The sequence below is a fragment of the Bos indicus genome, chromosome 1, assembly GCF_029378745.1.
Source record: "Bos indicus isolate NIAB-ARS_2022 breed Sahiwal x Tharparkar chromosome 1, NIAB-ARS_B.indTharparkar_mat_pri_1.0, whole genome shotgun sequence".
NCBI classification, from domain to species: Eukaryota; Metazoa; Chordata; class Mammalia; order Artiodactyla; family Bovidae; genus Bos; species Bos indicus.
Window position 1 is genome coordinate 106,251,277 of NC_091760.1, and position 26,023 is coordinate 106,277,299.

The 26,023-nt window shown below is 39.4% G+C and overlaps 1 protein-coding gene across 1 annotated transcript in view; it reads right to left on the bottom strand.

The window, feature by feature from the left end:
* OTOL1 (otolin 1) overlaps window positions 1-25,671 on the bottom strand; it is a 41,371-nt gene extending 15,700 nt beyond the window's left edge. Inside the window, exon 1 of the mRNA XM_019967897.2 lies at window positions 25,552-25,671. The gene's annotated coding sequence lies outside the window, so the exon portion shown is untranslated. The remainder of the gene's footprint in view (window positions 1-25,551) is intronic.
* Window positions 25,672-26,023: the final 352 nt, after the last annotated feature.

The following is a 26,023-nucleotide window of genomic DNA, read 5'->3' on the forward strand; positions in this document are numbered from 1 at the left end:
CCATGAGAAGGATATGCATGGCTGAGCTTGCTTGTCACAAAAGACAATGAAAGACACACAGAGCAGAGCTGGCCCAGGTAAGCTGCTCCAGCCCAAGACAATCTGGATGAAAGTCCCCACCTGATCCACAGACATGTGACTGAATGCAGGTGAGACCAGTTGAAGCCAATTTAGATTGGACAACCCTCACTGATCCCACAGATATGCTCCAGTTATCTACCACTGTGTTACACAGTTCCTCAAACTCAGTGACTTTAACCATTTTACCAGAACTCATAAAGTCACAGGTCAGGAATTTGGTTGGGAAGATCCCTGGAGAAGGGAAAGGCCACCCACTCCAGTATTCCTGCCTGGAGAATTCCATGGACTGTGTAGTCCATGGGGTCACAAAGAGTTGGACACAACTGAGTGATTTTCACTATTTAGATGATTCTTCTGTTCTATGAAGCATCAACTAAGGTCACTCAGCAGTATTCAGCTGATGCATGGGTTAGTGCAGGGAGACTTCACTATAAATTCAGTTCCTTAATAAAAGTGGAGGGGTGGGCGGGGGGGGGAAGCTGAGCTCATCAATCACAATAGTCTCCCTAGCATGCTAGGCTCAAGATTGTCAAATTTCATCAATCAGACCTCAGGGTTCCCAAAAAGACAGCTCCCAGAACATTAAAGCTGCCAGTCTCCTTAGGCTGTACCTGAGAACTGGAAGCAACACTTTTATTGAATTCTGCTAATTAGAGCAGTCATAGAGGCCAGCCAGACTCCAAAAGAAGGGGCATAGACCCCCATCTCTCACTGGAAGAAGAGCCAAATAATCTTTGGCTGTTTTGAATCCACCACAGACACTCAAACTATAATCTGTAAACCATGGAGTGAGTTTGGGAAAGATTAGGTAGCAAAAACTGTTACCAATAGTTCCAGCTTCTAGGCTAACACTATATTGCTACAACTGAGACAAAAATGACTAAGCAGCTTCCAGGCAGCCCCATTTTACCTTTGCCCAGCAGCAGGGATCCTACATGCTCCTCCCCCTTGTCAATCAGCCCCCACGGTCCTGGATGTTGCCCCCATTCAAAGTTCTTAAGCAGAAACTGGGCCATCCCTTGATGAAATTTATTATGGGCTTGTTTGCTAAGTCTCTTCAGTCGTGTCTGACTCTTTGCAACCCTATGGACTGTAGCCCACCAGGCTCCTTTGTCCATGGGGAGTCTCCAGGCAAGAATACTGGAGTGGTTGCCACGCCCTCCTTCGCGGGATCTTCCCGAACCAGGGATCAAACCCGAATCTCCTGTGGCTCCTGCACTGCCAGCAGATTCTTTACCACTGAGCCACCCAGGAAGCCCGAGATCCTATTAGAAAGGATTTTAAAGATTCTCCAGTATTCATGGAGAGAGGAGCCTGGCAGGCTACAGTCCACGGGGTTACTAAGAGTCAAACACGACTGAGCGACTATCACTCATTCAAAGATACTTCAACCTTGAATGTGCATCTAACCTTGAGATTCTGTGATGTGGTTTTATAACAAAATTTTATCAATGTATGAAAATGAATTCATATCATAAAATTTCATTGTAAATACAAGGGACATTACATTTCTTCTAAATCTGTGTTCGTTAAGTTAGTGCCTATGTTCAGGAGGATGATCTTTAAAGATGTATTAGTTCTTTTCCAAAAACAAGTGGAAATTTAAGTTATATATTTATACCAACTTAATAATGTGTATTTGTAAGATGATTAGAAAGTTTTATGTTGACACTAGGGCCATGAATTTAAATAAATTTAATCAATGACTAGCAAGTAATATAGTATAAGGACTAAAAGTCACTGGCTTTGTAGACAGTGAGAACTGAGTACAGGATTCAGATCTATTTATGAGTTGTTTGATTGGGAGCAAAGTCTTGGCCCCTTGTCTTTTAATGGAGATAATAACAGTAGAGAAATCTTGTACAGTGAGACTTAATGTATAATGCATGAAGCGCTCTTAAAACAGTGTCCTTAGTTGTTACTGTTGGCTATTATTTTTAGTTAGGATTAGAGGTAATGAAATTAACTAGCCAGAAATAGTATTTTAAAGCAATGACAAGTATTTCCTGTTCTCATACTGTTCCAGATTGGCATTTGGCACCATTTCCATCCCTTTTTATGGTCTCCCTTTTATCTCAGGGACTCAAAGTCTGAAAATCATTTTTCCCAGAATCTTTTTCCATCAAGGATCCAGTTTAGTCTCTGCCAGTGAGAAACATTTGTGTGGATGTGGAAGACCTTTTAGTGACCTTGTGGACTTTGGCAGAATTGAAGTTTTGCACTGTTTTCTGGTACAACAACATGATTCCCTGCCTATATGATTCCATGTAGGTGGCTGCAAAGTTCTGATTCTCTAAAGGCTGGTAACAAACCACAGAGCTAGTGGCAGTCCTTCTGCCCTGTGCTCCTTCCTCTTCAACAAGGGCATGAACACCTAATTACTTGTATCAAATCCCCCTCTGCCTGACACACCTACAGTGGTCCCAGACTAAATCCTGCTATATTCTTCTTCTTTTTTCTCCATTTGCTTTTAATATAAATTCTCTTAATATAAATTTACTTCTCTTAATATAAATTCTTGGCCTGTTTTATATCCAAAACAGGATATTCTTTTTCTTAACCCAATCACTCCTCATCCATCCACAACATCTTAACCTCTTAGAAACTAGCTGGATCAAATTATATCCGCAAAAATTTTGTCAAAAGATCCTCCACAATGTTCTGAGCCTGAGAATATATAATCCTCAACAAGGATATATCCCAGGTGCATTCTTGAATGTTGATTCCAGTATAAATATGAAAGCTTTTGAAATAATTTTAGGCACATGGATAGGTGTGAATATGCAGCCGAGCTGTAACAGTAATGATCTTTTAACCTTATGCAGAGAATTATTCCTCTCTGACACTTGTATAGTTATATAAGATTATAAGATGGACTTTTATGTGTATAACATTCCTTTCCTGTGTGAACATTTTAGTTTCTCACAACATTTCATTATGACCAATATTCCATGATGTATTCCTTCTTATATCCATGTTTCACATTCATTCATCCTTTAATTCAGTCAGCAAATGTTTATTAAACACCCTTTCTGTATAGACATACTAAATGAAGGAGTTACAGAACAAAATATCTGCTCCCATAAAACTTGCACTCCACTGGGAGTAATAAACATCTGATGATAAAAAATTCAATATTTCAGACTGTAATAAGTGCTGTCGAAGAAATAAATAGGGTTACTTGATAAAGAGATGGCAACCCACTCCAGTATTCTTGCTTGGAGAATCCTATGGACAGAGAGGTCTGGTAGGCTACAATATATGGGGTCACAAAGTGTCAGACATGACTGAGTGGGTATGCACGACAAGGAAAAATTGTTTCAGACAGGTGGCTAGAGAAAGCCTACCTCAGAAAGTGGTACTTAAGATAAGAAGGCCTGATGTATAGAACACTGATGTATAGAACAGTCTTGTGGACTCTGTGGGAGAGGGAGAGGGTGGGAAGATCTGGGAGAATGGCATTGAAACATGTAAAATATCATGTATGAAACGAGATGCCAGTCCAGGTTCGATGCACGATACTGGATGCTTGGGGCTAGTGCACTGGGACGACCCAGAGGGATGGTATGGGGAGGGAGGAGGGAGGAGGGTTCAGGATGGGGAACACATGTATACCTGTGGTGGATTCATTTTGATATTTGGCAAAACTAATACAATTATGTAAAGTTTAAAAATAAAATAAAATTTTAAAAAAATGAAAAAAAAAAAAAGAAGGCCTGAGGAAGGAGCAGTGACAAATCAGAGCAGTCAGTCTCAAGAAGATCAAGGAGAAGAACCTTCCAAGCAGCAGGAAACAGGTGTGCCTTGTACAAGAGAGAGAAGGAAGGCCAGGAGGCCCTGACTGTATGGAGTGAGAGAGAGGCTGTGCGATTACCCAAGATGTATTTAGTTTGTTCACTTATGTTGTCCATCATAAGGGTTTGGGGTTTATCCTATAAGCTGTAATAAGTCACTGAAAGTGAGAGCAGGGGAGAGACCTAGCTGCCGTGCAGAGGATGATTGCATGTGAGTCAAACAATGATCAGTAAAAGCGCATGGGGGTTGCTGCAGTTCTGACAAAAAGAGATAAGGGTGGCTGGCAACGATGTGTTGACATTAATTCACAGTTCAAAGGCCAACCCACTCTGGAACATAATTCTTACTTTAATATCTATGTGAAAAGTGTATCATGTAACTTATTAACAATTCATCTAGAATTTAACTTCCTATTTAGACTCTAGGAGGTTCTTAGGATTGTGGTTTTACTATATCACTTCAAGAAAATGAGCATAAGAAGAAAGCAAAGTATGAATCTATGCATGGGAAATCTCCTAAGGAATATGACTAATATTATTTTCCTTTAGAAATACAGGGTGAGGTTTAATTACTGGCCAAGGTTTTAGATTAAATTAGACAATAACAATGAATCAGAGATAATTTTGTACTGGGCAGCACAACCAAGACAAAAATGCTTGCATAAAAATGGCGTTTGTTAAATTTTGTCTCCCTAATACCAAAGTAATTAATTCCCAGATTCCCTGAGTGGATTTTAGGAGTAAAGTGAGATCTCAGCCACAACTTCAGCTTTGATAAAGCTTGAGATGTTCCTCTGAGGGGCTCCTCCTGTGTTGAGGAATGGACAGAAAAGAAGAAGCGTTGTGAGTGGCCTGAGACCCAGTCAAGAAATAGGATGACTTCAGGACTTGTTCCCAGGCAGGCTCCTAGGACCTCCCCACTTAAACAAGTAACCAAAAGTAGAGTTGTGAGTCAGGAGCCATAGCCAAGAGGGATCATTAACATCACACTCATTTTAGGCATGTTACCCCAAGGAAGAAGGTCCCAAAATAGGGTATGGTATATAAGGATGTCAGAAAAAGGAGAATAGGTAGAGCCAGTTGCTGCCACTGCTTTCTTCTCCTTCCTCAAGAGCCACATCCATCAAACAATCTCCTCTTTTGCTTTTTAAGATACCAGGTGTTGAGCTCTCAATCCTCTGCACCCACAAGGGTAAATTAGGAAGAATTTCTGAGAAGCTGTTTTCTCCTGCCTGGATGCTTTCAGCAAACTCAGGCAAGCCTCCTTGAGCTCAAATTTTGAGTCTGAAAACTTTGCAAATCATCAAAAGGAAGGATGAGAAACTTTGCAACTACAGGTTCCTATTTCCCCACTTTGTTTTTTAAGTGTCACTTTAATCATCTCTGATAAGCCTTGCTCATCTCTTTGTGACAAGAGAGGCAACAAAAGCATCATAATTTCCATTATCCAGTGGGAGACTGTTTCTCCAAGAGTGTGAAAATAAGTGAATCCTTTACAATTTTATTAAGCACATTGAGCATAACATTACCTTCTAAGTTAAATGCCTCTTGTATTTAACAGTGTGCAGTAAAATAAAAAACATATTCTCAGCATTTTTCAGTTGGATAAAAGGAAGATCTGACTCATTGGGAAAGAACCTGATGCTGGGAAAGACTGAAGGCATTAGGAGAAGGGGTCAACAGAGGATGAGATGGTTGGATGGGATCACCAACTCAATGGGGATGAGCTTGAGCAAGCTCTGGGAGTTGGTGATGGACAAGGAAGCCTGGCATGCTGAAGTCTGTGGAGTCACAAAGAGTCAGACACGACTAAGGGGCTGAGCAACAACAACAAAAAGGAAGTGGATTTGGTTCAGAGTCTAACACCATTAAAAAAAAAAAAAAAAGTCCATCAGTGAATGTGACTACTTTTTTCCCCTCTGTGCGTGCCACCACTTTTTCAGTTACTCCTCTTCTCTGCACAGTCTGTATTAATTCCAGGTAGTATGAGAGGAAGCAGAATGTTCTAGGTCACAGGCGAGGTCCATGACATAGAATTGGGTGCAGAGAAGGAATGGTATTTTGGAGAGCTGGGAGCAAGCTAAGGGAGAACGAAGTAATCATTGAAGGTGACGGGTTGGTGGAAAAGCAAACTCACCCACAGGGGTGAGTAGACTAGTTATAAACATACATTAAATTTTGATGTGAAAATAAGCCCTGGCTCCACATCTCCAAAAACCAAATCAAACCTTTAAGGATGGCATTAGGCAAAGGCAAAAAAAAAATTCTCACTACTCTATTTCATCAATTTTTATTTCTCTCCCAAGGGATTCTGAGTGTGTCAGGGAACGTTTACTTTTAAGTAATCCTATATGTTGTTTTCTGTTTCTCAAGGGCCTTCTGTTCCTTATCAGTTCCTGGGAAACAGGAAGGAGCAGTTCAGTTCAGTTCAGTCACTCAGTCGTGTCCGACTCTTTGCGACCCCATGAATCACAGCACGCCAGGCCTTCCTGTCCATCACCAACTCCCGGAGTTCACTCAAACTCACGTCCATCAAGCCGGTGATGCCATCCAGCCATCTCATCCTCTGTCGTCCCCTTCTCCTCCTGCCCCCAATCCCTCCCAGCATCCGAGTCTTTTCCAATGAGTCAACTCTTCACATGAGGTGGCCAAAGTACTGGAGTTTCAGCTTTAGCATCATTCCTTCCAAAGAACATCCAGGGCTGATCTCCTTTAGAATGGACTGATTAGATCTCTTTGCAGTTCAAGGGACTCTCAAGAGTCTTCTCCAACACCACAGTTCAAAAGCATCAATTCTTCGGCGCTCAGCTTTCTTCACAGTCCAACTCTCACATCCATATATGACCACTGGAAATACCATAGCCTTGACTAAACGGACCTTTGTTGGCAAAGTAATGTCTCTGCTTTTGAATATGCTATCTAGGTTGGTCATCACTTTTCTTCCAAGGAGTAAGCATCTTTTAATGTCATGGCTGAAGTCACCATCTGCAGTGATTTTGGAGCCCCCCAAAATAAAGTCTGACACTGTTTCTACTGTTTCCCCATCTATTTCCCATGAAGTGATGGGACCGGATGCCATGATCTTAGTTTTCTGAATGTTGAGCTTTAAGCCAACTTTTTCACTCTCCACTTTCACTTTCATCAAGAGGCTTTTTATTTCCTCTTCACTTTCTGCCATAAGGGTGGTGTCATCTGCATATCTGAGGTTATTGATATTTCTCCCAGCAATCTTGATTCCAGCTTGTGTTTCTTCCAGTCCAGCGTTTCTCATGATGTACTCTGCATATAAATTAAATAAGCAGGGTGACAGTATACAGCCTTGACATACTCCTTTTCCTATTTGGAATGAGCAGAGCTGCACACAATTCTCAGGACTGAGGTCATGAGATGGAATGCATTCATAGATTCCTTTCAGTAACCTTTTACTTTTCTGTGAAACTACTTATTCATGTTCCTATTTCCAATACATGGATTGTCTTCTGGCCCTGTGACGATTGTTATTCCCCTAGTTGCTGTTGTTATGGCCCTATAACGATTGTTATTCCCTTAGTTACTGTTGTTATGCATTTGGTTTTGGTGTTTTTGCTCAACTTTATTTTTCTGCATAAAGCTTCCTTGTATAACCGTATATTCGCACACGCCGCCATGATTAAAGTGGCGTGTGCTTATATATGACTTCCTTCCTTGTATAACCATATACAAGAGCACACACCACTATGATTAAAGCGGCGTGTGCTTATATATATGACTTGTTCCACTAGAGACTTGGGTCCCCCACATCCTTCTTTTCTTCACCTTCTTTTTGTCAACTCCTGTCCCTAAGTTCTGGTCTGTCAAGAACGCCATAACAAGTGGCGCCCGAACAGGGACCTGGAGTACACCCTTGACAAGCGGACGGAGTGACTGTGGACCTACTAAGGTCGGTAAGTGTGAGGTTATGGGACAAATGGTTGGAAAGCCCCACCGCTTTTCTACTTTGCTTCATCATTTATTTAAAGTTCAAGGACTCTCATTTTCACATCAGCGGATAGAGGCTTGTCTCCAAATGGTAATCGAACATAATCCCTGGAACCAGGTTTTTTAAAAAGTGTTAAATGAGCCACAAGATGGGAAAAAAATATTCCAATAGATTTCTAGCCCTTATGGGCCCTCATTAAGGCTGTAATCTTGCCATTTCAAGGAAATTCTAGCCGCCCCCCCCCCCCTCCAATATTTGACAACAGGCAAAACACTTGTTACATGAATATAAATTAGATGATGAAACTTTACAAAAGTCCCAATTAGAACAACATAAAATATTTCAAAGTTTTCCCACCAACACTGCTCCGGTTGCCCCAAGTGCTCCTCCTCTTCTTACAATGGGCGCCAAACCAAAAGTCCTCTTAACTCTAAGACGAAATGACTCTGATAATAACTCTTCTGAGGCTGACAGTACTTTCCTTGATGACAATGATAAGCCTTTAGCTCACACTCGTATTTATGAAAAACCACTATCTACTCATTCTCCTTCATGACAAAGGCTTTCTGAATTGTTGGCTTTACAATCTCAAGTCTCTGAGGCTGATGGCTTTTCCACGTTTCCTGTTTTAAGAAATCCTAACGCTCAAGGACAAATTATACCTCAATAAGAAGACATTTATTTTTCTCACATACAACAAATGAAAAAAGCTGTAACCATGTACAGCCCTCATTCGCCCTTTACTAAATATCTTTTAAACACTAGGACATCTTCTATTGGAAATTTTGTTCCTTATGATTGACGACTTTTGATAAATGCTCTTCTTAAGCCAGAAAAATATCTTCAGTGGACAATATGGCTTCAGGATGTAGCCCAAGATCGTGCAAATTCTAATGCTTGAGCTGGTGCTCCCCAAAACCAAATTACTTTTGAAATGTTAACCAGTACAAGACAGTTTGATGAGGTGGAAGCCCAAATACAATGCCCTCCCTTATTACATGAACAATTTTTAAAAGTTGCCCTTGAAGCTTGGGGTCAAATTACTCCTTAGGAAAAACCTAAAGGCAACTACACAAAAATATTTCAAGGACCTAATGAAGCCTATGCTGATTTTTTAGCTATATTGAAAATTGCTATTTCCCATAGTGTTATCAGAGAAAAAGCCAAAAGACAACTAAAAAAAAAAACTGCTTGCTTATGAGAATACAAATCAAAAATGTCAAAGAGCTATCACTCCAATTCATGAGACTGAGACTGTTATTGACTATTTAAAGGCTTGTCACAATTTAAGATCAAAAACTCAAAAAATGCAAATACTAGCTAAAACAATAGCTGCTGCCTTTAAAAAGAAAAATGAAAGATGTTTTACATGTGGAGATAAAACACATTTTAAAAAAGATTGTCCTAAAAAACACACATACAAAAATTAAAACTGTTAAAAAAACCTCCAAGAATTTGCCCTTGTTGCCATAAGGGGGTACAATGAGCCAGAAAATGCCAGTCTAAATATGATGTTGAAGAAAAGCCTATTTCTGGCAACTCCAAACTGGGGATTCCCCAGGTCCCCATCAACAAAAACCAGGGACAAACTCCATCTTTTCCCTCAAATCCTCAACATCCAACAGTGCTACTGTCAATATACCAGCTGTAAATGATTTTCTCCTTTTTCCTCAAACAGTCCCTTTTAAAATACCTACCAGACTTTTTGGACCCCTACCCCACAAACCTTCAGTCTTTTACTTGGCGGATCCAGTCTGACTTCTAAAGAAATTACTGTTCACCCTGGAGTAATTGATTCACATTATAAGAGAAAAATTTAAATTATGATGTCATCTCAGATATTATGACAATTTAATAAGGGGGATAAAATTGCTCAATTACTTCTTTTACCTTACATTTCTATTAACTTCTCTGATGATATGCAGACAGATGGATTTGACAGTACAGATCAAAAACAATCCTTATAGATATCAGTTCAGTTCAGTCACTCAGTCGTGTCCGACTCTTTGCGACCCCATGAATCACAGCACGCCAGGCCTTCCTGTCCATCACCAACTCCCGGAGTTCACTCAAACTCACGTCCATCAAGCCGGTGATGCCATCCAGCCATCTCATCCTCTGTCGTCCCCTTCTCCTCCTGCCCCCAATCCCTCCCAGCATCCGAGTCTTTTCCAATGAGTCAACTCTTCACATGAGGTGGCCAAAGTACTGGAGTTTCAGCTTTAGCATCATTCCTTCCAAAGAACATCCAGGGCTGATCTCCTTTAGAATGGACTGATTAGATCTCTTTGCAGTTCAAGGGACTCTCAAGAGTCTTCTCCAACACCACAGTTCAAAAGCATCAATTCTTCGGCGCTCAGCTTTCTTCACAGTCCAACTCTCACATCCATATATGACCACTGGAAATACCATAGCCTTGACTAAACGGACCTTTGTTGGCAAAGTAATGTCTCTGCTTTTGAATATGCTATCTAGGTTGGTCATCACTTTTCTTCCAAGGAGTAAGCATCTTTTAATGTCATGGCTGAAGTCACCATCTGCAGTGATTTTGGAGCCCCCCAAAATAAAGTCTGACACTGTTTCTACTGTTTCCCCATCTATTTCCCATGAAGTGATGGGACCGGATGCCATGATCTTAGTTTTCTGAATGTTGAGCTTTAAGCCAACTTTTTCACTCTCCACTTTCACTTTCATCAAGAGGCTTTTTATTTCCTCTTCACTTTCTGCCATAAGGGTGGTGTCATCTGCATATCTGAGGTTATTGATATTTCTCCCAGCAATCTTGATTCCAGCTTGTGTTTCTTCCAGTCCAGCGTTTCTCATGATGTACTCTGCATATAAATTAAATAAGCAGGGTGACAGTATACAGCCTTGACATACTCCTTTTCCTATTTGGAATGAGCAGAGCTGCACACAATTCTCAGGACTGAGGTCATGAGATGGAATGCATTCATAGATTCCTTTCAGTAACCTTTTACTTTTCTGTGAAACTACTTATTCATGTTCCTATTTCCAATACATGGATTGTCTTCTGGCCCTGTGACGATTGTTATTCCCCTAGTTGCTGTTGTTATGGCCCTATAACGATTGTTATTCCCTTAGTTACTGTTGTTATGCATTTGGTTTTGGTGTTTTTGCTCAACTTTATTTTTCTGCATAAAGCTTCCTTGTATAACCGTATATTCGCACACGCCGCCATGATTAAAGTGGCGTGTGCTTATATATGACTTCCTTCCTTGTATAACCATATACAAGAGCACACACCACTATGATTAAAGCGGCGTGTGCTTATATATATGACTTGTTCCACTAGAGACTTGGGTCCCCCACATCCTTCTTTTCTTCACCTTCTTTTTGTCAACTCCTGTCCCTAAGTTCTGGTCTGTCAAGAACGCCATAACAAGTGGCGCCCGAACAGGGACCTGGAGTACACCCTTGACAAGCGGACGGAGTGACTGTGGACCTACTAAGGTCGGTAAGTGTGAGGTTATGGGACAAATGGTTGGAAAGCCCCACCGCTTTTCTACTTTGCTTCATCATTTATTTAAAGTTCAAGGACTCTCATTTTCACATCAGCGGATAGAGGCTTGTCTCCAAATGGTAATCGAACATAATCCCTGGAACCAGGTTTTTTAAAAAGTGTTAAATGAGCCACAAGATGGGAAAAAAATATTCCAATAGATTTCTAGCCCTTATGGGCCCTCATTAAGGCTGTAATCTTGCCATTTCAAGGAAATTCTAGCCGCCCCCCCCCCTCCAATATTTGACAACAGGCAAAACACTTGTTACATGAATATAAATTAGATGATGAAACTTTACAAAAGTCCCAATTAGAACAACATAAAATATTTCAAAGTTTTCCCACCAACACTGCTCCGGTTGCCCCAAGTGCTCCTCCTCTTCTTACAATGGGCGCCAAACCAAAAGTCCTCTTAACTCTAAGACGAAATGACTCTGATAATAACTCTTCTGAGGCTGACAGTACTTTCCTTGATGACAATGATAAGCCTTTAGCTCACACTCGTATTTATGAAAAACCACTATCTACTCATTCTCCTTCATGACAAAGGCTTTCTGAATTGTTGGCTTTACAATCTCAAGTCTCTGAGGCTGATGGCTTTTCCACGTTTCCTGTTTTAAGAAATCCTAACGCTCAAGGACAAATTATACCTCAATAAGAAGACATTTATTTTTCTCACATACAACAAATGAAAAAAGCTGTAACCATGTACAGCCCTCATTCGCCCTTTACTAAATATCTTTTAAACACTAGGACATCTTCTATTGGAAATTTTGTTCCTTATGATTGACGACTTTTGATAAATGCTCTTCTTAAGCCAGAAAAATATCTTCAGTGGACAATATGGCTTCAGGATGTAGCCCAAGATCGTGCAAATTCTAATGCTTGAGCTGGTGCTCCCCAAAACCAAATTACTTTTGAAATGTTAACCAGTACAAGACAGTTTGATGAGGTGGAAGCCCAAATACAATGCCCTCCCTTATTACATGAACAATTTTTAAAAGTTGCCCTTGAAGCTTGGGGTCAAATTACTCCTTAGGAAAAACCTAAAGGCAACTACACAAAAATATTTCAAGGACCTAATGAAGCCTATGCTGATTTTTTAGCTATATTGAAAATTGCTATTTCCCATAGTGTTATCAGAGAAAAAGCCAAAAGACAACTAAAAAAAAAAACTGCTTGCTTATGAGAATACAAATCAAAAATGTCAAAGAGCTATCACTCCAATTCATGAGACTGAGACTGTTATTGACTATTTAAAGGCTTGTCACAATTTAAGATCAAAAACTCAAAAAATGCAAATACTAGCTAAAACAATAGCTGCTGCCTTTAAAAAGAAAAATGAAAGATGTTTTACATGTGGAGATAAAACACATTTTAAAAAAGATTGTCCTAAAAAACACACATACAAAAATTAAAACTGTTAAAAAACCTCCAAGAATTTGCCCTTGTTGCCATAAGGGGGTACAATGAGCCAGAAAATGCCAGTCTAAATATGATGTTGAAGAAAAGCCTATTTCTGGCAACTCCAAACTGGGGATTCCCCAGGTCCCCATCAACAAAAACCAGGGACAAACTCCATCTTTTCCCTCAAATCCTCAACATCCAACAGTGCTACTGTCAATATACCAGCTGTAAATGATTTTCTCCTTTTTCCTCAAACAGTCCCTTTTAAAATACCTACCAGACTTTTTGGACCCCTACCCCACAAACCTTCAGTCTTTTACTTGGCGGATCCAGTCTGACTTCTAAAGAAATTACTGTTCACCCTGGAGTAATTGATTCACATTATAAGAGAAAAATTTAAATTATGATGTCATCTCAGATATTATGACAATTTAATAAGGGGGATAAAATTGCTCAATTACTTCTTTTACCTTACATTTCTATTAACTTCTCTGATGATATGCAGACAGATGGATTTGACAGTACAGATCAAAAACAATCCTTATAGACATCAGTTCAGTTCAGTCACTCAGTCGTGTCCGACTCTTTGCGACCCCATGAATCACAGCACGCCAGGCCTTCCTGTCCATCACCAACTCCCGGAGTTCACTCAAACTCACGTCCATCAAGCCGGTGATGCCATCCAGCCATCTCATCCTCTGTCGTCCCCTTCTCCTCCTGCCCCCAATCCCTCCCAGCATCCGAGTCTTTTCCAATGAGTCAACTCTTCACATGAGGTGGCCAAAGTACTGGAGTTTCAGCTTTAGCATCATTCCTTCCAAAGAACATCCAGGGCTGATCTCCTTTAGAATGGACTGATTAGATCTCTTTGCAGTTCAAGGGACTCTCAAGAGTCTTCTCCAACACCACAGTTCAAAAGCATCAATTCTTCGGCGCTCAGCTTTCTTCACAGTCCAACTCTCACATCCATATATGACCACTGGAAATACCATAGCCTTGACTAAACGGACCTTTGTTGGCAAAGTAATGTCTCTGCTTTTGAATATGCTATCTAGGTTGGTCATCACTTTTCTTCCAAGGAGTAAGCATCTTTTAATGTCATGGCTGAAGTCACCATCTGCAGTGATTTTGGAGCCCCCCAAAATAAAGTCTGACACTGTTTCTACTGTTTCCCCATCTATTTCCCATGAAGTGATGGGACCGGATGCCATGATCTTAGTTTTCTGAATGTTGAGCTTTAAGCCAACTTTTTCACTCTCCACTTTCACTTTCATCAAGAGGCTTTTTATTTCCTCTTCACTTTCTGCCATAAGGGTGGTGTCATCTGCATATCTGAGGTTATTGATATTTCTCCCAGCAATCTTGATTCTAGCTTGTGTTTCTTCCAGTCCAGCGTTTCTCATGATGTACTCTGCATATAAATTAAATAAGCAGGGTGACAGTATACAGCCTTGACATACTCCTTTTCCTATTTGGAATGAGCAGAGCTGCACACAATTCTCAGGACTGAGGTCATGAGATGGAATGCATTCATAGATTCCTTTCAGTAACCTTTTACTTTTCTGTGAAACTACTTATTCATGTTCCTATTTCCAATACATGGATTGTCTTCTGGCCCTGTGACGATTGTTATTCCCCTAGTTGCTGTTGTTATGGCCCTATAACGATTGTTATTCCCTTAGTTACTGTTGTTATGCATTTGGTTTTGGTGTTTTTGCTCAACTTTATTTTTCTGCATAAAGCTTCCTTGTATAACCGTATATTCGCACACGCCGCCATGATTAAAGTGGCGTGTGCTTATATATGACTTCCTTCCTTGTATAACCATATACAAGAGCACACACCACTATGATTAAAGCGGCGTGTGCTTATATATATGACTTGTTCCACTAGAGACTTGGGTCCCCCACATCCTTCTTTTCTTCACCTTCTTTTTGTCAACTCCTGTCCCTAAGTTCTGGTCTGTCAAGAACGCCATAACAAGTGGCGCCCGAACAGGGACCTGGAGTACACCCTTGACAAGCGGACGGAGTGACTGTGGACCTACTAAGGTCGGTAAGTGTGAGGTTATGGGACAAATGGTTGGAAAGCCCCACCGCTTTTCTACTTTGCTTCATCATTTATTTAAAGTTCAAGGACTCTCATTTTCACATCAGCGGATAGAGGCTTGTCTCCAAATGGTAATCGAACATAATCCCTGGAACCAGGTTTTTTAAAAAGTGTTAAATGAGCCACAAGATGGGAAAAAAATATTCCAATAGATCTCTAGCCCTTATGGGCCCTCATTAAGGCTGTAATCTTGCCATTTCAAGGAAATTCTAGCCGCCCCCCCCCTCCAATATTTGACAACAGGCAAAACACTTGTTACATGAATATAAATTAGATGATGAAACTTTACAAAAGTCCCAATTAGAACAACATAAAATATTTCAAAATTTTCCCACCAACACTGCTCCGGTTGCCCCAAGTGCTCCTCCTCTTCTTACAATGGGCGCCAAACCAAAAGTCCTCTTAACTCTAAGACGAAATGACTCTGATAATAACTCTTCTGAGGCTGACAGTACTTTCCTTGATGACAATGATAAGCCTTTAGCTCACACTCGTATTTATGAAAAACCACTATCTACTCATTCTCCTTCATGACAAAGGCTTTCTGAATTGTTGGCTTTACAATCTCAAGTCTCTGAGGCTGATGGCTTTTCCACGTTTCCTGTTTTAAGAAATCCTAACGCTCAAGGACAAATTATACCTCAATAAGAAGACATTTATTTTTCTCACATACAACAAATGAAAAAAGCTGTAACCATGTACAGCCCTCATTCGCCCTTTACTAAATATCTTTTAAACACTAGGACATCTTCTATTGGAAATTTTGTTCCTTATGATTGACGACTTTTGATAAATGCTCTTCTTAAGCCAGAAAAATATCTTCAGTGGACAATATGGCTTCAGGATGTAGCCCAAGATCGTGCAAATTCTAATGCTTGAGCTGGTGCTCCCCAAAACCAAATTACTTTTGAAATGTTAACCAGTACAAGACAGTTTGATGAGGTGGAAGCCCAAATACAATGCCCTCCCTTATTACATGAACAATTTTTAAAAGTTGCCCTTGAAGCTTGGGGTCAAATTACTCCTTAGGAAAAACCTAAAGGCAACTACACAAAAATATTTCAAGGACCTAATGAAGCCTATGCTGATTTTTTAGCTATATTGAAAATTGCTATTTCCCATAGTGTTATCAGAGAAAAAGCCAAAAGACAACTAAAAAAAAAAACTGCTTGCTTATGAGAATACAAATCAAAAATGTCAAAGAGCTATCACTCCAATTCATGAGACTGAGACTGTTATTGACTATTTAAAGGCTTGTCACAATTTAAGATCAAAAACTCAAAAAATGCAAATACTAGCTAAAACAATAGCTGCTGCCTTTAAAAAGAAAAATGAAAGATGTTTTACATGTGGAGATAAAACACATTTTAAAAAAGATTGTCCTAAAAAACACACATACAAAAATTAAAACTGTTAAAAAACCTCCAAGAATTTGCCCTTGTTGCCATAAGGGGGTACAATGAGCCAGAAAATGCCAGTCTAAATATGATGTTGAAGAAAAGCCTATTTCTGGCAACTCCAAACTGGGGATTCCCCAGGTCCCCATCAACAAAAACCAGGGACAAACTCCATCTTTTCCCTCAAATCCTCAACATCCAACAGTGCTACTGTCAATATACCAGCTGTAAATGATTTTCTCCTTTTTCCTCAAACAGTCCCTTTTAAAATACCTACCAGACTTTTTGGACCCCTACCCCACAAACCTTCAGTCTTTTACTTGGCGGATCCAGTCTGACTTCTAAAGAAATTACTGTTCACCCTGGAGTAATTGATTCACATTATAAGAGAAAAATTTAAATTATGATGTCATCTCAGATATTATGACAATTTAATAAGGGGGATAAAATTGCTCAATTACTTCTTTTACCTTACATTTCTATTAACTTCTCTGATGATATGCAGACAGATGGATTTGACAGTACAGATCAAAAACAATCCTTATAGACATCAGTTCAGTTCAGTCACTCAGTCGTGTCCGACTCTTTGCGACCCCATGAATCACAGCACGCCAGGCCTTCCTGTCCATCACCAACTCCCGGAGTTCACTCAAACTCACGTCCATCAAGCCGGTGATGCCATCCAGCCATCTCATCCTCTGTCGTCCCCTTCTCCTCCTGCCCCCAATCCCTCCCAGCATCCGAGTCTTTTCCAATGAGTCAACTCTTCACATGAGGTGGCCAAAGTACTGGAGTTTCAGCTTTAGCATCATTCCTTCCAAAGAACATCCAGGGCTGATCTCCTTTAGAATGGACTGATTAGATCTCTTTGCAGTTCAAGGGACTCTCAAGAGTCTTCTCCAACACCACAGTTCAAAAGCATCAATTCTTCGGCGCTCAGCTTTCTTCACAGTCCAACTCTCACATCCATATATGACCACTGGAAATACCATAGCCTTGACTAAACGGACCTTTGTTGGCAAAGTAATGTCTCTGCTTTTGAATATGCTATCTAGGTTGGTCATCACTTTTCTTCCAAGGAGTAAGCATCTTTTAATGTCATGGCTGAAGTCACCATCTGCAGTGATTTTGGAGCCCCCCAAAATAAAGTCTGACACTGTTTCTACTGTTTCCCCATCTATTTCCCATGAAGTGATGGGACCGGATGCCATGATCTTAGTTTTCTGAATGTTGAGCTTTAAGCCAACTTTTTCACTCTCCACTTTCACTTTCATCAAGAGGCTTTTTATTTCCTCTTCACTTTCTGCCATAAGGGTGGTGTCATCTGCATATCTGAGGTTATTGATATTTCTCCCAGCAATCTTGATTCTAGCTTGTGTTTCTTCCAGTCCAGCGTTTCTCATGATGTACTCTGCATATAAATTAAATAAGCAGGGTGACAGTATACAGCCTTGACATACTCCTTTTCCTATTTGGAATGAGCAGAGCTGCACACAATTCTCAGGACTGAGGTCATGAGATGGAATGCATTCATAGATTCCTTTCAGTAACCTTTTACTTTTCTGTGAAACTACTTATTCATGTTCCTATTTCCAATACATGGATTGTCTTCTGGCCCTGTGACGATTGTTATTCCCCTAGTTGCTGTTGTTATGGCCCTATAACGATTGTTATTCCCTTAGTTACTGTTGTTATGCATTTGGTTTTGGTGTTTTTGCTCAACTTTATTTTTCTGCATAAAGCTTCCTTGTATAACCGTATATTCGCACACGCCGCCATGATTAAAGTGGCGTGTGCTTATATATGACTTCCTTCCTTGTATAACCATATACAAGAGCACACACCACTATGATTAAAGCGGCGTGTGCTTATATATATGACTTGTTCCACTAGAGACTTGGGTCCCCCACATCCTTCTTTTCTTCACCTTCTTTTTGTCAACTCCTGTCCCTAAGTTCTGGTCTGTCAAGAACGCCATAACAAGTGGCGCCCGAACAGGGACCTGGAGTACACCCTTGACAAGCGGACGGAGTGACTGTGGACCTACTAAGGTCGGTAAGTGTGAGGTTATGGGACAAATGGTTGGAAAGCCCCACCGCTTTTCTACTTTGCTTCATCATTTATTTAAAGTTCAAGGACTCTCATTTTCACATCAGCGGATAGAGGCTTGTCTCCAAATGGTAATCGAACATAATCCCTGGAACCAGGTTTTTTAAAAAGTGTTAAATGAGCCACAAGATGGGAAAAAAATATTCCAATAGATCTCTAGCCCTTATGGGCCCTCATTAAGGCTGTAATCTTGCCATTTCAAGGAAATTCTAGCCGCCCCCCCCCTCCAATATTTGACAACAGGCAAAACACTTGTTACATGAATATAAATTAGATGATGAAACTTTACAAAAGTCCCAATTAGAACAACATAAAATATTTCAAAATTTTCCCACCAACACTGCTCCGGTTGCCCCAAGTGCTCCTCCTCTTCTTACAATGGGCGCCAAACCAAAAGTCCTCTTAACTCTAAGACGAAATGACTCTGATAATAACTCTTCTGAGGCTGACAGTACTTTCCTTGATGACAATGATAAGCCTTTAGCTCACACTCGTATTTATGAAAAACCACTATCTACTCATTCTCCTTCATGACAAAGGCTTTCTGAATTGTTGGCTTTACAATCTCAAGTCTCTGAGGCTGATGGCTTTTCCACGTTTCCTGTTTTAAGAAATCCTAACGCTCAAGGACAAATTATACCTCAATAAGAAGACATTTATTTTTCTCACATACAACAAATGAAAAAAGCTGTAACCATGTACAGCCCTCATTCGCCCTTTACTAAATATCTTTTAAACACTAGGACATCTTCTATTGGAAATTTTGTTCCTTATGATTGACGACTTTTGATAAATGCTCTTCTTAAGCCAGAAAAATATCTTCAGTGGACAATATGGCTTCAGGATGTAGCCCAAGATCGTGCAAATTCTAATGCTTGAGCTGGTGCTCCCCAAAACCAAATTACTTTTGAAATGTTAACCAGTACAAGACAGTTTGATGAGGTGGAAGCCCAAATACAATGCCCTCCCTTATTACATGAACAATTTTTAAAAGTTGCCCTTGAAGCTTGGGGTCAAATTACTCCTTAGGAAAAACCTAAAGGCAACTACACAAAAATATTTCAAGGACCTAATGAAGCCTATGCTGATTTTTTAGCTATATTGAAAATTGCTATTTCCCATAGTGTTATCAGAGAAAAAGCCAAAAGACAACTAAAAAAAAAAACTGCTTGCTTATGAGAATACAAATCAAAAATGTCAAAGAGCTATCACTCCAATTCATGAGACTGAGACTGTTATTGACTATTTAAAGGCTTGTCACAATTTAAGATCAAAAACTCAAAAAATGCAAATACTAGCTAAAACAATAGCTGCTGCCTTTAAAAAGAAAAATGAAAGATGTTTTACATGTGGAGATAAAACACATTTTAAAAAAGATTGTCCTAAAAAACACACATACAAAAATTAAAACTGTTAAAAAACCTCCAAGAATTTGCCCTTGTTGCCATAAGGGGGTACAATGAGCCAGAAAATGCCAGTCTAAATATGATGTTGAAGAAAAGCCTATTTCTGGCAACTCCAAACTGGGGATTCCCCAGGTCCCCATCAACAAAAACCAGGGACAAACTCCATCTTTTCCCTCAAATCCTCAACATCCAACAGTGCTACTGTCAATATACCAGCTGTAAATGATTTTCTCCTTTTTCCTCAAACAGTCCCTTTTAAAATACCTACCAGACTTTTTGGACCCCTACCCCACAAACCTTCAGTCTTTTACTTGGCGGATCCAGTCTGACTTCTAAAGAAATTACTGTTCACCCTGGAGTAATTGATTCACATTATAAGAGAAAAATTTAAATTATGATGTCATCTCAGATATTATGACAATTTAATAAGGGGGATAAAATTGCTCAATTACTTCTTTTACCTTACATTTCTATTAACTTCTCTGATGATATGCAGACAGATGGATTTGACAGTACAGATCAAAAACAATCCTTATAGACATCAGTTCAGTTCAGTTCACTCAGTCGTGTCCGACTCTTTGCGACCCCATGAATTGCAGCACGCCAGGCCTCCCTGTCCATCACTATCTTCCAGAGTTCACCCAAACTCATGTCCATCAAGTCAGTGATGCCATCCAGCCATCTCATCCTCTAGCGTCCCCTTCTCCTCCTGCCCCCAATACCTCCCAGCATCCAAGTCTTTTCCAATGAGTCAACTCTTCACATGAGGTGGCCAAAGTATTGGAGTTTCAGCTTCAGCATCAGTCCTTCCAATGAACACCCAGGACTGATCTCCTTTAGAATGGACTGGTTGGATCTCCTTGCAGTCCAAGGGACTCTCAAGAGTCTTCTCCAACACCACAGTTCAAAAGCATCAATTCTTCAGCACTCAGCTTTCTTCACAGTCCAGCTTTCACATCCATACATGACCACTGGAAAAACCATAGCCTTGACTAGATGGACCTTTGTTGGCAAAGTAATGTCTCTGCTTTTCAATATGCTATCTAGGTTGGTCATAACTTTCCCTCCAAGGAGTAAGCATCTTTTAATTTCATGGCTGCAATCACCATCTGCAGTGATTTTGGAGCCCCCCAAAAAGATAAAGTCTGACACTGTTTCCACTGTTTCCCGTCTATTTGCCATGAAGTGATGGAACCAGATGCCATGATCTTAGTTTTCTGAATCAATTATATCAAATAAGACCAAATATAAATATCAAAATTAATGGCAAAAAATTTTCTGGTCCTCTTGATACTGGATCTGATATTACTATTATCTCCAAACATTTATGGCCCAATTCTTGGCCTATACAGAAAATTTCTTGCCAGATTACAGCAGTTTCTCAAACCAAAACACAAGAAGTTTATCAAAGTGTCCAAATATATCCATGTGAGGGACCAGAAGGCCAGCCCACAACATTACAACCTTATGTGATAGATGCACCCCTTAATTTAATAAAAAGAGATTTACTTATACAATGACAAGCTCAAATATGTATTCCACATTTTTCCTAGGGGTCACTGCTCACTTAACAAACAATACAGTTATTAAAGTAATTTGAAAAAGTGATGAGCCTATTTAGACAGAGCAGTGGCCCCTTATAAAAGAGAAACTAAAGGCTGCTAAGGAACTTATTGATAAACAATTAAAATGAAAACATATTGGAAAATCTTGTTCCCCTTAAAATTCTCCCATTTTTGTAATTAAAAAAAAATCTAACAAATGATATCTCTTAATAGGCCTTTAAAAAGTTAATACATCTATAAAACCTATGGGTACATTACAACCAGAAATTCCATCACCTACCACTATTCCTCAAAACTGACATATTATTATTATAGATTTACAAGACTGCTTTTTTACTATACCTTTACACTCTGTAGGCTAAAAAAGATTTGCCTTCTCTCTTCCTTTTCCTAATCATATCGGGCCTCATAAGTGATATCAATAGACTGTATTGCCTCAAGAAATGATAAATTCTCCCACCATATGTCAATATTATATAGCCAAGCCCTTGAACCTATGAGAAAACAATTTCCTGACTTTCTTGTTATTCATTATATAGATGATATATTGTTTTCGGCTCCATCTGTTTTAGAATATCTGTTTGATATAGCTCAACGATGCTTAAAAGACTCTAGATTAATTATTGCCCCTAAAAAAATTTAAACCTCTACATCTTATCATTACTTAAGATCTATTGTTAATAGACAACATATTACTCCCCAACTAACACAAATTCGTGTTGATAAATTATCAACCTTAAATGATTTTCAAAAACTTTTAGGTGATATCAACTAGATTATACCCTCTTTGGACATTACAAATTATCAACTGAATAATTTATTTAATACTTTGAAAGGAGATTCTGATTTAAATAGCCCTCATTCACTTTCACAAAAGACATGAGATAAACTCTATTTAGTACAAAATAAATTACAAAAACAATTTCTTACTCGTATTAGACTTAAATTGCCTTTAGAGTTGTTTATACTCCCCTCTTTCCATTCCCCTACCAGACTTCTTGCCCAACAAGAACACCCAATAAAATGGATCTATACCCATTTTAGAGAGACGAAGTCACTTACACCCTATCTTGATTTAATTGTTCTAATAATTATCAATGAAAAAAATAAAACTAAGACTTTGACTCCAATCCCCATAAAATTGTATTACCTATTAATAAAGCTCAATTAGAAAATACATTACAAACTTCTACTGATTTTTAAATAGACTTCTTAGACTACTTTTTTTAATATCATTTCATTATCCTTCTAATAAACTTCAAACTTTCTTCAAAAATACTAAATTTATTATCTCTCACATTGTTACATCACAACCTATACCTCAAGCTGATGTTTTCTATATCAGATCAGATCAGATCAGTCGCTCAGTTGTGTCCAACTCTTTGCGACCCCATGAATCGCAGCACGCCAGGCCTCCCTGTCCATCACCAACTCCCGGAGTTCACTGAGACTCACGTCCATCAAGTCGGTGATGCCATCCAGCCATCTCATCCTCTGACGTCCCCTTCTCCTCCTGCCCCCAATCCCTCCCAGCATCCGAGTCTTTTCCAGTGAGTCAACTCTTTGCATGAGGTGGCCAAAGTACTGGAGTTTCAGCTTTAGCATCATTCCTTCCAATGAACACCCAGGACTGATCTCCTTCAGAATGGACTGGTTGGATCTCCTTGCAGTCCAAGGGACTCTCAAGAGTCTTCTCCAACACCACAGTTCAAAAGCATCAATTCTTCGGCGCTCAGCCTTCTTCACAGTACAACTCTCACATCCATACATGACCACAGGAAAGACCATAGCCTTGGGACTAAAAACATTAAAGCTTCATTTTGGTCTTTCAAAAAAATATAAAGTCTTTTACTAAATTTAATTATGCTCAACAAAATAAGTTATATGCTCTTATTCAGGTTATTCACCTATATCCTTACCCTTTTAATATAGATTCTGACTCCTCATATTCAGTTTTTTTTATTAAAAAATATAAAAACTTCTACCATAAATTCCAATCAATCTATTGTCCAACAACTTTTTCATGAATTACAATCCATTATTAGGGACCACACTTTCCCCATTTATGTTACTCATATTCAAACACATTCTGGCCTTCCTGGTCCAATAACTCATGGTAATAAACAAGCTGATAAACTTGTTTCTTTTGCTACTCCCAAAAAACAACATACTCTATTACATGATAATGCTGGCTCCTTACACCAGATTTTTAAAATTCCATACCGGCATGCTAAAAAAATCATTAACAATTACTCTACTTGTAGACCCCTACATCTTCGACCCATTACACAAGATATCAATCCTCAAAGATTACAACCCGATAAATTATGACAAATAGATGTGACTCATTTCCTTAAACTTTCTCCATCTTCTTTTTTACATGTCTGTATTGATACAAATTCTTCTTTCACATGGGCCACACCTCTTCGAGGTAAAGCTACACAACACCTTATAACCCACCTGTTAGCTTGCTGCTGCTGCTGCTGCTAAGTCGCTTCAGTCGTGTCCAACTCTGTGCGACCCCATAGATGGCAGCCCACCAGGCTCCCCCGTCCCTGGGATTCTCCAGGCAAGAACACTGGAGTGGGTTGCCATTTCCTTCCCCAATGCATGAAAGTGAAAAGTGAAAGTGAAAGTGAAGTCGTGTCCAACTTAGCGACCCCATGGACTGCAGCCTACCAGGCTCCTCCACCCATGGGATTTTACAGGCAACAGTACTGGAGTGGGGTGCCGTTGCCTTCTCCACCTGTTAGCTTACTTTACAATAATAAAAACACCTAGTTCCATAAAAACAGACAATGGCCCTGCTTATACTTCTAAAAAATTCAAACAATTTTTACAATCTTTTTTCTATCAAACATTACAGACATTACTTATAATCCACAAACACAAGACATAGACAAACACATCACACACTAAAACTACAAATTAAAAAATTTAAAAAGGGGGAATACACAGAAACTATTCTATCTTCCCTATCCAGAGCAGACTTTACTAGATTCCAACGCAAGATATTCTTTTTTTTTTTTTATTGGAGGCTATTTTTTATTTATTTATTTATTTTTAATTGGAGGCTGGCAAGATATTCTTTAATCCTATAACTATTGTTAATATACCTTTATTTGTTTTAAATTTTTTAAACTTACCAGAAGGAGATATCTTGACAAGAGCAGAAAAACATTTCGAGGTATTAAAGGACACTTCTCTTCCTCTGCCCATTTGGTATCAAGACAGGCTAACTAAACAATGGAAATCTGGAAAATTAATCTTACAGGGAAAGGGGTATGCTTGTATTTCTCAAGATGGATACAACGAACTCCCCTGGCTCTCTCTTCAGAAGATCCACCCCAAGGGAGCCTCCGGTGTTCAAAATAAAGATGAAACCAAAAAACCCCTGGGAGGAAGAAATTTCAATACAGGCCATGGCGGCTCTGAAAATCTCCAAGAAACACCACCTTCGACGTTACCGACCTCATGATCTCCCTACTTGGGGGCAAATAAAAACCCTTACTAATCAAGCTGAAAATCTGATTTCTCAACAGGAAATGCCTCGGAATCTGGAAAATATTTTTGTTGCTATGCTGCTTTGCTTGCTTTTGCTCTCCTACTCAAGCTAAATTAATTAATCATACTTATTGGGCCTATATACCTAACCCTCCTTTACTGCAGGTTGTAGAATGGACAGATAAAGGACCTATCATATCCACCAATGATTCACTATATATGCCTCCTCCTTGGAGCTTGGAGGGGCCCTCTCATCCTGAGGAAGAAGGGAGACTAATTAATATTTCTCTAGGTTATGAAGTCCTTCTTCTATGCATAGGTCCAGCAGAACTATGCCTTAATGTCAGTTGACAAACATGGGCTTTCGTTCTGCCTCCAAAAAAGAATTTTTGGACATTCTTGGACTGTTTACTGCCCTTTCTTTCTATGAGAACCATGTCAGCAATACTGAAACTCTAGGAAAAATACAAAAATCATTATACAAAGGGCTTACATATAAGAACTTTAAATATACTCCTGTTCATTGGGACAGATGTCAAGCTAAATCAGGAAAATTAATGTTTATGGCCAATTACACCATTGTTGATTGGGGACCCCATGGTATGTGGTTATTTAACTGCTCAGATGATATTAACAACACTGTAGATGATTATGCTACTCAAGTAATATAAAAGGTTACTAATACTACAATGAAACATTACCATGACAAAGGACTTCTTGGCTGGCTTGACCGTGAAATGGCACCTCCTTGCCCTCAAATCATCCTGATAAACAGATTGGGCTTGAACAATGGGACATCTAGAAACTTGCTACAAACACCGAAGAACTTGGAACTTAGACTGGATGTTTCGTGGAGACCAGCCATAGTCATAGTAACTATTCCTTTTGTTATAATCATTCATATTTCATACAAGCTTGTGTTCCCCTTCCTTTTGTTATTGCTGTAGGGAACTTGCAATTTAATAAGACTTTACGTTCTGTGACTTATATAGATTGCAAATTGTATACTTGTCTTAATTCCTCTATTTCTTTGAAAAATGAGTCCCTTTTGATTCTTCAGTCTCGACATAATCTGTGGTTACCAGTAAATCTCCAGCGACCCTGGGAGGAGGATCCCATGGCAGGACTTGCCTCCTAACGACTCACTAAATTACTCAGGCGATCTAAACAATT